We start from the raw sequence: 9,739 nt of genomic DNA, 5'->3' as shown, positions 1-9,739 counted from the left end.
GATGGACGCGGAGTGGGTGGGTGTGTCTCCGGTGAGATGAACGCGGAGTGGGTGGGTGTGTCTCCCCTAAGGCCAGCCAGAGCACTTGGCTGGTCCCACGTGACACAGACACAGACACGGACACGTCACACTCATTATTCTGAAATACAATGTCGGGCTGAAAACTCAGGGTTCTTTAAAGCGGCCTGTAAATTTGCAGGGCAGGATTTAATATTTCTTTGTATGAATTACCAACGTGATGCTTTCATTTCTAAATTAATTAGGCTCTTTATAAAGCACCATGCATTTTTATGGTCCATTGCTTTTTTTCCATTTTCTTATTAATACTGACTTTCTTGGCAGTCTTCATTAATGACTTCAGTGCCCAGATCTGTAGTTGCTTAATTTCCTGACACACTCACTCACTCACTCACACACACACACACACTCTCACACACACATACGTATGTTTGTATTCATACCTTTATGGGGACCATCCATTCATTTTCTTTGGGCAAAATCCTAATCCCAGCTCTAAACTTAACCATATGTAACCAAATAAAATACAAGACTTAACATGTTGGGTTTTTCAGTTGTATTCAGAGATTTTTACAAAATTGAGTTTCTCCTTGTGGGGACCAGAAAAATGTCCCCACAAACTCAAAATAGGAGGTTTTTGATCACATTCTGGAGGACATTTGGTCCCCACAATGTAATTAATACATAACACACACATGCACTTGCCTACCTACCTCCCTACCTCACTTTCTCAGGCGTCAATATCGCTCCTTTACTTTTCAACTTGACTCCTTTCATGGAAAGTCACCAGTCATCCTCTGTCTGATCCATATGTCATGTGGTCTTGCTGAGGCTCCAGGCAGGAGAAGGTCCTCACTACGTATGAAAGCCAGTCACTGTCCGGGGACCTCGGGCCACTAAAACCAAGGTTTCAGCTGTTTTTTGACTGGCATATTTCCCATGTTGCTTTCAGAAGAAAAGATGTTCCTTTGTTCCTCTAGCTCTTACACGCTCCTCCAATAATTATGTTACTATGAGAAAAGTCACCTGACATGTGCCTTTGGGGTCAATTTGATCCCAGGGTAGGTGTGAGCGCTAGACTTCATAGATAGGCATATTAAAATGATCATTTGGTTAATTTTCCCACAGTGCATTACATACTGCATGTTTCCTCATATGAAGGTATCATTTTTCTAGCTCAAGGGCCAGCAATAACAAGGCCGTCATATGAAATCTACTTGGTATATACTTATTTGTTTAATATATGTAGCTGAACAATAAGTAGGAGGGCAGGATCCCATAACATAACTCAGGAAATGAGTTGGTTTCAATGTTCATTCTTCTCTTCCCTCCTTGTAGAGTCTTATTAGAGGTTCCATAGTTTCCAGCAAAAGCCTCTCTGACCTTGTCGATATTCAACACCGAAGTCGTCCCGGGACACGGTGGGGGCACGCCCGCTTTTGATTTTCCATCACTACAGTGAACGAATGTACAGCACCTCTCCCTGGGTGCTTTCTAAGGCCAACGCGAGTTATGTCCCATCTTGCTAATACACACCCAATCACTGCCCATTCAGTTTAGCTGGCTTTGTGAGGAAGGCTCCGGAGGTTTGCGCCCACGTTGTTTAACAAAGTTGCAGGTGTGGTTTGCCCTTGTTGTGATCTGTGTGTACAACACTAAGGACCGAACACTGGAATGTCTCTCTGAAAGGAAATCTGGACACAGGACACCATCTTACTGGCTGAAAAGGGCAAGGGACCTTTTCTTTTAGCTTAATTTCTGTGGGATCTCATTGCTTTCCACTGAAGCAAAGCATCTTCTCCAACCTGGGTCCCCTATATGACACAGTTTGAACACTAGGGGGCACCAAAATAATTTCACACACCATCACACAAATTCATCCCTCAAATTCACCACAGAAAATGTAATGCTGTGTTCCAAGTGCGTGGAATCATGGTTTTTGAGGCTGTAGGCTGTCACATAGTCTCAATGTATCCTGCATCCCAACTAACCTTACGGAGACTGGGAGAAGTCAGTTTTCCCATCTGTAGTAAAATGACATGTGAATGAATCTGTTGGTGTGAGAGGCCATGTTCTGCAACTTTTTTTTGTGGAGCCTAACAATTGGGGTATTAAAATAACCTCAAGGGCAGCTTTATGTTTTTGACAGTTGATGGTTGATGCAGATCCGTACGATAAACATTTTTTGTCCCTCTTCAAGCAGCTGGGATTAGGGATCTAATGTTAGTTTTAAGTCCACTTATCTCCTAAATAATTCCAAACGTTCCCAGAGCACAAAGGGCTTCCTTAAAGTGCCACTGGAGCCAAAATCACTAGCAGAACTCTGATAGGTGCAGGAAAGGCACTTGAGTTAAGGAAGCCACCCTTCTTAACAAGCCAAATGGTGTTTGCGGTCAGGACCTGGCGGGATTGCCTTTTTCTGATGGTTGCCATGGCACATGTGAATTCAGCCAGTAAGATGGTGTCCTGTGTCCACATTTCCTTTCAGAGAGACATTCCAGTGTTCGGTCCTTAGTGTTGTACACACAGATCACAACAAGGGCAAATCTCCACAGGACGTCTGGACATGAAAACTAGGATTTTAGTACATTTCCCCACCACAACTTTTTCTCTGCTGGCCTATGTGTCCACATACAGATATATATACCCAGTTTCCATAATGAGAAAAGTCTGTTGAGAAAGTTAGACCATCTTATTGCCGTACTCTGTAAAATTGTCAGTTTTATGATTCCCCATGCTTGGGACTTTAGCTAAGTAGGTTGCATAAAGATTTCTTTGAGACCATCAACAAATGAACTCATAAAGCCTGCATGATCGCAGAGGCCCGGAGATAATGAGTAGAGCAGAATGACCAGTGTGGGGAAGCGGAAGGTGAATTATTTGGGGTCAGCCTTAGAACATTGTGCTCCTCTATTACATCTACTGAAACTTCCGTCTTAACCTCATTCTGTGTTAATTCTAGTTGTGACCGAGTATCTGGATTAACTGTTTCAGCGATTTCTCACAGGTGATGCCTTGCCCTACCTTAACTCTCTTACACAGTTCCAGTAATACCTCTTCACTTCTGGCTGAAGGCACTCAGGAATTTGGACCTTATGTTTGGCTCTTACTGGCTGCAGGAAGATGATTTCTAACAAGAAGCGAGACCTCCCTGATTCATTAATGATTCAAACATCATTTAAAGTAAAAACAACAGCTCCAGTTTCATTATTGCTGATTAATTCCATGTATTTACTGCTAAAATAGAAAAACACTGGATATGGGTATCACCGCTCATCAGACCATTTAACAGTTTAATAAAGCCGCTGGCACAGTCAGTGAGATCTATGTGTTATTTTCAGTGTTGCTGATTTAATCCAAAATCTACTCTGTTTACAGCAGCATATTTTTTTCATTCCTACCTATCATATTTAGGTCTTACAGATTTGTCAGGTAAGAGTAAAATTCTCCCTCCAAATATAGCATCCATGTGAAACAAAAACACATACCTCACATTTTGGAACTGGTCAAAACATGCTTTCAATCTGCTGATCATGGTCTCATGACAAGGATATTCTGTATTAGATTACAAACCATGAGTTGATGACTTCGATGATGGCACACGGGCCTGTTTCAGAAATGTATGAATCCCACCCATCTCTCATCGTTTCCCGATGAGGGTTGGTGCATCAGTCATTGTCTCATTCAGCTCAGCGTCTGCAGTGGTAGTGGTCACGGCTCATATACTCAATGAGACACACACCCACCAGTGTAGTAGATGTAACCATAACTCCCCCCCTCCTTCCCCAGTGTAGTGGGACCCACTGAGGCAGTGAGGGGCGGCTGCCTTCATCTGTTTACCATTTTCTCTTGGATATTCTCCGGCCAGCAGGACCCTGTTACTCACAACCCTCACCTCCATTTCCAAAGATTTATTGTAAACTTTAATGAAAAAAAACAACACTCCCTGACCACAACTCATTAATACATCCTTCAATGGATCCCCCCCCCCCCCCACCTCAGAAATACCTGAAGGGTCCAGCACTGTCCCCCTGCCCGGTGGCGACGAAGAGCAAGTCAAACGTCATCTTGCCAGAATTCTGATCTACCAGCAATTGTTCATAAAATGGATCGGCCTGACAGCTTTTTAAAGCAAAAAATTTAAGGGCAAGCAGGCCAGCAAGGGTTCACTGGGGGCTGTTGTGAGAATTATCATATTTCTCAATTATTTTTCCAGGAAAAAGGTTTGTGAGTAATTGGCAAAACAAAAAGCTGGGATTTTTTTCTGTGATTTCCAAAATGTCACCCCGAACTGGTGCGGGTACATCAGAGGTACTGGTATTGTGATGCCAGAAGTCCAGTCACTGGGGTGATGATTTGGACAAAGTTGTTGGATCAATCGTTGACATACCGCCGGCGAGAGGTTTGTTGATTTGAAGCAGGGTTCTCTTGATCACAATGAAAAATTACTTCTCAATGCTTCATCAAATCCATCCACATGTGCTGGCCCTAGTGGCCCTAGAGGCCGGTGGTGTGATAAGGCTGTTATGTCTTTCTCTGTCATTTGCTTGACTGGCCTGGTGCTTTCTGTGGAGAACGGCAGCCTATCTCACAAAACCTTGTGCCCTCCTTTTTGGGATGAAACCAAAAAATTTGAGTCTATCTCCGTCTATGTTTTCTCCACCAGTTGGCTGTGGCTCTGAATCTTGTGCCATCAAAAACAAACCCGCGGCAGTGGAAATGGTCAGACGAGAAATGCTTAGGGATGCCAACCATAAGGAAAACACACTAATGATTACCGAACCTGTTGCACGTTATTAGCATGGAAATCGCTACTGACATCAGGCTCAGCACTGCGATTAGTGAAACACAGAGGGCCATTATTTTTTATCTATATTTAGAGGGCAATTATATTTATCAGAGGGCTGTGTGGGTAATATTCTTGTATTAAGCATGGGTCACAGCCCATAATTCCTGCCAGCCATTGTGAGGGCAACCTGTTGAACTGTGGCTACCCAATAGAAATCGTGGTGTTTATATGTTGCAATGTGATACAGATCAGCAAAATGTAAGTGGAAATTGAAGTGTTGGCACTGAAGTGAAAAATACTTAAATCCCCCCAAATTGGCACGTAACTCTCAATCAGACAGTGAGAAGATCAGCTATTGTGGGTCGAGCTGCTCCTTCCAACATATCACCACACTCAGTAGGTCTCACTGAAATCTGTGGGGCTCCTCATGTCTGTCCAATTGTCTGATCATGCTCATCATCTTTGATTTATTGTAGTTCCAAAGCTCTGCCACTGAAAACAAATCCCTGCTTTAAGCTCAGACACTCTTTTATTTATTATTATATATTTTTTTTTGCAGAGATACAATCACAAAGAGTTTTCTCATCAAAAACAAAAGCGATTGATTTGGCCCCAGTCTCGATTCCAACGCCTACTGGGAGAGTTACGAAAGAGCGTCACATGACGGCTCAGTAATCCGGGGGCACACCCTTGTTTTGTTTGCACTGCGTAGTGCCTGAAGTAAGGATACATTAATGCTGGGGTGCCAGCTGCACCTCCCCCCCCCCCCCCCCCAGGAATCATGGAGCCTTTCCGGAACAGTCATGTTAGCGGTGCTTTATTGGTGTGGGGGTGCTGAGCAGCTGGGGCCCAGCTTGGTCCAGCAGAACAGGCCACCAAAGTGCAAAGCCTCCCTCCCTGAGCCCTCGTGCTACCCCCACTCCTCCATTTCCAATGAGCAGCAGTAGCCCCCCAACCCTTCAGAGCTCTTTTCCATATTGCAGGAAATCTTTATGTGGTCCAGCAGCGCTTTTAAATGGATCCTCTGTCGTACTTCATCTGGACTTTGTGGCGTCAAAAACCTCTGAGCTCCTCCTTGGCCTTTTACGTCTTTCCTGTTCACCCCAAATATCATATATTTTCTGTGACTGTAACATCCAGGGCACAGACTACCTCTCCTGAATCGCTGTTTACTGCACAGTTTTGTTCGCATATTTTTTTTTTTTGATTGATTTCTGCCTTCCTCTTTGCTTAATCCTCATTTTTTATTTACACTGAAGCTGTGTCCATCATGGCTCAGTTTCCACACCACATCTACCAGGGCAGGTCAGTCCTATAGGCGACACAGTCACTAGGGCGCTGACTTCTGGGTGGGCACCAACTTGCCAGCTTGCCCAGTGCACCACATTGGCTTTGACTGGTACCAGTACTGATACCTACTAATCTAACTGTCCTTAGGATGACATCGGTCGGGTCTTCATTTCATAAGTTATTCATTTTTTGTCATTTCTTGTGTCTCCCTTGTTTTTTCGGGTGCTGCTGCTGGATGGGAATGAGCTGCTTTGAAACTTCAGCATGGACTTTTGGAAGCAGGCGGTGTTTTTGATTCCCTTATGAGCTGATATTTTATCTGCCATAGCAGCACTGCTTTGACATATACATTCTGGTGTATTGCCTGAGTAAACACAAAATCGTTGGGGAGAGCAAAACAAAGAAGTTTATTTGCAGGTTGTACTTTGAAGTTGTTCTTCTTTCCCCAGGAGCTGTTTCTTGTTAAATGACGGGAGGTCTCCCTGATCGAAGACAGCAGTTCAGAGGAACTGAAAGAACACTGCAGTTTTTTTTTTTTAATCCTCAAAGTCTTTTCAAGTTAAAAAGCCGGAAGAGCTTTTGCGCTTCTCGACTTAAATGAAATATCATTGAAGTCACAGGTCCTTGTCCTAAGCCACACAAAGTGACAGCTTGTCATCACTTGGCTTGTTTCAGCCCAAAGTGCTTTCAGAGACCAGGAGCGTCCCGCCTTTGTCAGTCTTAGGAAAGAATTGAGGAGGGAGGTTGGAGGTAGGGGAGGAGCAAATAGCGTTTTGGGCCAGCGGAGACCCGGGATGGGCCTCTAGCTCTCACTGACCCATCAAACGCTCTCCCCCTCAGTTAGGGCCCCCTCTCATATTCTGTGTTTCATCCCCAGCAAAGCTGGTCATTTAGGGCAGGGTGACTTCCACAACACTGAGAGACTTAGCCCAGTATACTCACCCAGCACTGAGAGACTCAGCCGAGTATACTCACCCAGCATTGGAAGACTAAGCCCAGTATACTCACCCAGCACTGAGAGACTCAGCCCAGTATATTCACCAGCACTTGGAGACTCAGCCCAATATATTCACCCAGCACGCAAGATTGAAATATACCATTTTTTACCATATTTTTCTCCCTTAATTGTTGGAGGAAATATAGAAGCAATAAAGTCCTCTGATGGCCATGCAGCCTGGTGGGACATAACATGGACACTGGATCCCCCCCCCCCCCCCCCCCACACACACACCTACCCCCCACAGTGATTTTGACCCTGTTTATAAAAGATCTCCTCCATCTGGGATTTCCTGACCCCTCTGAACTTTACTTTGGGGGAAGCTTGTCAAGTGCATTATAAGAGGGGGCACCCCAAGGTTTGGGTGGGGGGTGGCTACATATTAAGAACAGAGCTTTTCAAACTGAAGTCCATGCAATTACATTCACCCTCCTGCTTGGCTCTAATGCTCTAATATCAGCAATTACATTGAGGGGGGGTATTTGCTACTCAAGTGAGAGCAAATTTGACCAATCCTCACACAGCTGTTGACAGGAGCTGACAGCGGGACTTACCGGGGGGGGGAGTGTGCGGCGAGGTAACACTGCGTGTAGCAGGACGAGACGAGCGGCCCACAGCTGATATGACATATTGGCTGCTCATCTGCGCCTCAGCCGTTTCCACGGAGGGAAAATCTCCAGCATCCATCCGCTTCAATGCTTGTGCAACACATGCGTGTCTGCAAGAGGACTCACTTCCTGGTCAGGTCACACCGGCGTTCAAAAAGGCTGGTGTGTATATGTGTCAAAGGCAGCATCAGCTTTCTCAGTTCTACTGAAAAGCTCACACTAAAACCACAAGAAAAAATTTGAATCATCGGCACGATAAACTGGTGGGGGAATTGGAAACAGACCTCGTTGTGGCAGGAGCTCCGCTGCACTGCATATATTTAAACAACTTGATTCCATTTGTGAGAAGTAAAACTGATCATGTGTGAACACACTGCTACAACCACATTTTGGGGTCTGGCCAGCAAAGCAATCTCAGAATATTGCGCCGCGGGCAGATAAGGCAATATGTTGGCGGCCAATACAAACAGGATTCTTTGCGAGCAACGCATACATGCAGTCCCGAGAGCACCTGGGAATGTCTACAAAAAGGTGAGGGTCTCTTATTCATTGGTCAGCCAGAAGTGTGACAGCAGGTGCTAATTCTAAGGGAAGGAAGGAAATGAAAAAATGTCAACTGCTTTATTCTTTCTTCCTGGTGATGCACACTGGCTGCTCACTATTAAAGCACAGACAATAGCCTTAATGTCAAACAGCTACAATTATCTTAATATGAAGGAATGCAATCAATTTGTGACTTGTAGCCATTTTTGGCTACGTACTGGAGCCAAATATTATGAGTAAACACTTGCATTTATAGTTATATCCTGTGTAACAGCTTGCAGGAGTGTTTTTAAATTACTGCCTTCATCCTTTATAACTTCTGAGAAATATTTCCCAGGCTGCTCACAGACACACGCTAGAGATTTACCAAAAAAAGAGGAGAAATTATTGATCTGGCACTTTGGCACTTAGGGGGTCTTGTTCTCACAGCCTGGCAGCACTTCTGCGGCGGGATGGCGGTCATGTGACAGCCGGGACACGAAAAGCACGGCTCCTTGGTGTCGGCCAACTGGGAAATTTAGCTGTGACGACTTGTGAAATGGGGTTTCACGGTGTAGTTTTGGCAGTGTGCCGGTTAACATGTAGCATGCGTTCCCTTGTTGCCTTTGACTCTCTGTGGCTTGGAGCACTGTGTCTGCCATCTTTTGCTCCAGATCTAGGCTTAATGAGCCCTTCCTGCTAATCGTCGATTGAATCGGCTTAACCACCCCCTTCCCCACCCCCACACCCCTCAGCCCAAGTAGTCAGTGACTTGTAAAACAAAGCTGAAAAAACTGGCAGGGCAGCTCTTTGCTTGAACCAAGACATGAGAATGCTATAGGTTTGTAGGAAGCATGTAGCCCCCTGGCTTGGACTCAACCCCTGATCGAGGTAAAGCCGTCTTAGATAAGACTATTTGTCTCCTTAGGGTGAGTCATTAAGGATTAAGGATTTTTCTGCTAGCAACTGCACCAAACTGGCACTCAAAAGAGACATGGGGCAACATCTGCGCTAGCATCCACCCTGCACCAACACACAATGGCTAACACGAATAGGGTGGAAATGTGCTCCTCACCATTCAGAATGGATAACATCATGTTAACATAAGTGTGTGCCCCCAGTGTCCGAATGAGGGAATTACAGGCAGCATTGGTATTTTTGCAGGGTCCCGTAGGAGCCCGACTTTTGTGTTCTGCAGGCCTCTGTTTATATTCTCAAAGGCTTGTTTTTTTTCACAATCATGAGGCTCAGGCCAACGTCAACAAGACCAAAAAAAAAACAAATTGCATAACATCGTAGGCGACAGTGACCAGCAGTCCGTCCATGGGAATTTGCCTAACTTGTAAATTGTGCTCCTGCCCCCCTCCGCCAAGAGCATCCCCTTTGGCACGGAGCCATTTCGTCCCTGATATGATCTGTAAATTGGACCGGCCTTTTTCAGCCCGCTATCTTGCCGTATCTTGTGTGATTATGTAGTGCTGTCCCTCTCAGGCCCGACTACTCTGTCTCTGTTCA

This window comes from Paramormyrops kingsleyae, chromosome 14, assembly GCF_048594095.1.
Source record: "Paramormyrops kingsleyae isolate MSU_618 chromosome 14, PKINGS_0.4, whole genome shotgun sequence".
Lineage (NCBI taxonomy): Eukaryota > Metazoa > Chordata > Actinopteri > Osteoglossiformes > Mormyridae > Paramormyrops > Paramormyrops kingsleyae.
This window is presented reverse-complemented; position numbering follows the sequence as displayed.